Here is a 3,810-nt window from a genome sequence, read left to right on the forward strand (position 1 = left end):
CCATCGTCGGAGGAGCAAATCCCAATCTTGAGCTATCTTGTTACTTCCTATACTTTTTCGTGAACCCGAAAGCTGCCGTAATAGCCACCCAGTTACGGATGACGTTTAACAAACCCCAAAGTTCACGAAGCAAGCACGAAGGAACTTGATACTCTCATGGTCTAAGGAATTATGCAAACATTAACTATCTCAATGATATTAACCATAAACTTGTGACGAAGGTATCTCATAGCATAACATCAATCCGGGTTGATTCAACACAAGCGTTCTACCAAACTTGTGCCCTCAAAATTGCCGGCATAGTCATGCCCATGATCAGGAAACAGGATCATCATGCAATACTTGAGCTAGTCTTAGAGGCAAGACTAGGAATATATTTTACCGTTTATTATACCACACGTGCATATGACTTCCCTCCGAGCCTCGTGGATATTGTAGACTCGAGAATCATTGCAGTTATAGCATGGATCATAAACATTCATTACAAACTTGGAGATACAAAATAACCGTTATTACTGCCTCTAGGGCATATCTCCTACACTGACCACTATAGCCGTGACGCTAATGACGCCGGCTCGGTCAGGGGAGCGTGGCTACAGCCCCGCCGCCTGGTGGGCAATTACTGTAGCCACTCCGTGTCACGTCTGGTTAATGGCGAGTGGGCCCCGAGGAAGGGGCGGGCCGACTGCTGGAGGCCGACCTCCCTCGGGTCCGACTGGTGGGGCTCTAGCCGTCTTCCGGGCTCTCGCTGATCGGTGGGGCCCGTCGTCCTTGGGCCGTACCGACAAGCCGTCGTGGGAGCAGAGCTCCGCCTGCTTGTCGTGACGTTAGGGGTGGAGTGGCAACAGTGCCGCGCCGGGCGGTGATCTCCGCCTGTACGGTGCACTGTGGCCACGCCCATCCTTGGACCAGGGGGGATGGGCTACACTGTAGCCACTCCCTGTCTTGTCTTTCTTGATGAGGGCGCAGGCTTCGTGGGCGTCACGGGCCGACTGCTAGGGGCCGACTTCTCTGGAAGCCGCCCACTAGGAGCCGGCTTGTCTTGATGCCGACTTCTGGAACTCGAGCAGCCGGCTATTCCTCCAGCCGGCCACCAGAAGTCGGGGCGCAGCCAGCCCCGATGTCTTGAAAGGTTCTAGGTCTCGGGTTTAGCCTACCCGTGGCCCATTACTCCGACAGTAGTCCCCGAAGCTGGTGAGGTGCCGCGGCTGAGCAGCCGAGGAGCCTCAGCAGTTTCTTTCTCAGAGTGCTCGAGGCGAAGCTTCGTCCGACTTCTGCCGAGCCGACTGGCCAGAGTCGGCCTCGTCCAGCCTGACTTATCCGAACTTCGAACGCTTCGGCGGGAACCAAGTGGTGTGCTAGCTAAGCCTCCAGGCCGCCGCCTGTTGTGGGCATGTCACGTGGCGCCGAGCGGCCGGGCCAGTCTGCCAACCCACGCTCGCGATGGGACACGCCTGCTGGCGGGGCCCGCCACTACCACGCCTCGGCACGCGAGCGGATCCGCTGCAGCCGAGGTGGGCGGTTGAGTTTCCCACGGGGTTACTGCACGCAGTAACTCGCGTGGTAAACGTGGGGGCGTGGGGTCGTGGGCACAGTAAATCCCACGATCGCCCCCTCGGCTTCGCAGCCCATAGGCCTATAAGTAGGGGGAGGAGGGGAGCGGCGGAGCACGCGCGTCCCTCCTCCCCATTCTTTCCTCCTTCTTCTTCCTCTTGCCGAAGCGCCTCCAAGCCATGCTGAGCGCTGCGGTGGTTCGTCTCCGATGAGCTCATACTCCAATCCCACGCCCCCATGGTGCGCTCCGGAGCATGGGACGACTCTGAAGTCCCCGACGACCACATCGACTTCCTCCGCCAGACGCGGCGGCTGCACGACAAAGATTACGTGAAGGTCCGCCTCGCGCCGAAGAGGGAGATCTCGCCGACGCCGGAAGAGGGCGAGCGGGTCGTCTTCCGCTCGCACTGCCTGCGCGGCCTCGGCCTGCCGGCAAGCAGCTTCTTCCAGTGCTTCCTCGAGTTCTACGGTCTTCAGCCGCACCACCTCACCCCGAACACGGTGGTGCTGCTATCCGCCTTCGTCACCTTGTGCGAAGGCTTCCTCGGCGTCCTCCCCACCATCGAGCTTTGGGGGAGTTCTTCCACATCAAGCTCGGCACCCTCGTCGCGGGCGTGCCGGCTCAATGCGGCGCGTTTATTGCGGTGCCGAGGCCGGCGGCCGAAAATCCGTCCCCACCCATCCCGCTGATCAAGTCGATGAAGATGTGGCAGCGGTCGTACTTCTACGTGAAGAGCGTCTTCCCGGAGGGTGACTGGGTCAACTTGCCGGCTTAGGAAGCCGGCCCGCCGGCTGGGAGGCGGCCCAACTGGTCGTACTGGGCCAAGACGCTGTCGCCTTCTGGAGCCGCCGCCATCGCGCGGCTCCGAGTGCTGACACAGCCGGAGGCCTGGCCGGGCCCGACTTGCTATCCGCCTTCGTGGCGCGCCGGGTGCTCCCGCTCCAGAGCCGCCCTCACATGATCTGCCAGATGAGCGGGCATCGGGACCCAAGCCGGCTGTGCACCAAGGAGATGCCTCACGCAGAGGTAGCTCACATGGTGAACTATCTTGCGAACTGCGAGCTCACGGAGGAGTGGCGGTTTGGCAAGGAGCCATATTCACGCGCCGACCCCCCGCCTGTGGTAAGTCTTTTTTTCTCTATCCTTTTTGTTGCCGAGTTCGCCTGTCCAACCTGACCAATCGGCCTTTGAACAGAGCCCCCCCTCCAGTCGGCAGCCGGCGCCGCGGGGCCGGAGCGCCAATTCCTCCCCGACCGAGCGGAGAGCGACATCGACGACCCCGACTTGGGGGCGCCAGCCTTGGAGGACGATGCCGAGGGGGGAGGCGGCGAAGCGGGTGGCTCGAGGCTCGGAGCCGGCCTCGAGGACTGGCCCGACGAAGATGCGGGGGAAGTCGCCCCGCTCCACCAGCCAGGGTCCGGCCAGCTAGGCGCGAGCTCGTCTGCCACGCCGGATGCCCAAGGTGGCGCGAAGAAACGCAGGGCCGCGCCGAGCTTGTTCGGCAGCCGGCCGAAGAAGCCCAAGGGCTCGGCCGCGGCGACCAAGCGGGATGAAGCGGCCGCAAAGGCCATCCGCTTTCGCAAGGTGGTGAAGGAGCCGCGGCTGGTTTCTGCGTAAGTACTGCCTTCATCTCGTACTTTCTCCTTCTTTGCCGATCTTGTCTGAGTTTCTTTATTTTGTTTCCTTCGATCTAGGGCTCCGCTTTTTCTTGAGAAGTTGGCCGCCGCCTCCATCGTGGGGTCGGCGGAGACTTCCTCCACCACTCGGCGGATCGATCCGGCCGCCGACCTCCGGGAGGCGACGGAGCGGAATGCGCGGGAAGCGCGCGAGGAGCAGGAAGCCGCCCGCCTGGAGAAGGCGGAGGCGGAGAAGGCGGAGGCCACCGCCCTGAAGAAACTGGCAGAGGCCGAGGCAGCCGACGCGGCGAAGAAGCAGGCTGAGGAGGCCGCCCGCCGCCAGTCGGCGGTGTTCGTCACTCCCTTGAACTCTGCGCCGCCACCTCTGGAGTTCGTGGCGCGGACTGGGGAAGTCGGCGACGAGCACCCGATCATGGAGAGGGACGGCGCGACGTCGCCATGCCGGACGTGATCGTGCCTCCACCTCCCCCGTCCGGGAGCACGCAAGGCGAGCAGCCGGCAGACCCGCCAGTGCTGCCGACCGGTAACGAGGTGGTGACGGGCCTGACTCCTGAGGTCTGCACGCCGACGCGCCGCCGACTTGCAAAGGCGGCCTCGGCGCCACGCCCGCTGGAGACC

The sequence above is a fragment of the Aegilops tauschii genome, chromosome 2, assembly GCF_002575655.3.
Source record: "Aegilops tauschii subsp. strangulata cultivar AL8/78 chromosome 2, Aet v6.0, whole genome shotgun sequence".
In the NCBI taxonomy this organism is placed as follows: Eukaryota; Viridiplantae; Streptophyta; class Magnoliopsida; order Poales; family Poaceae; genus Aegilops; species Aegilops tauschii.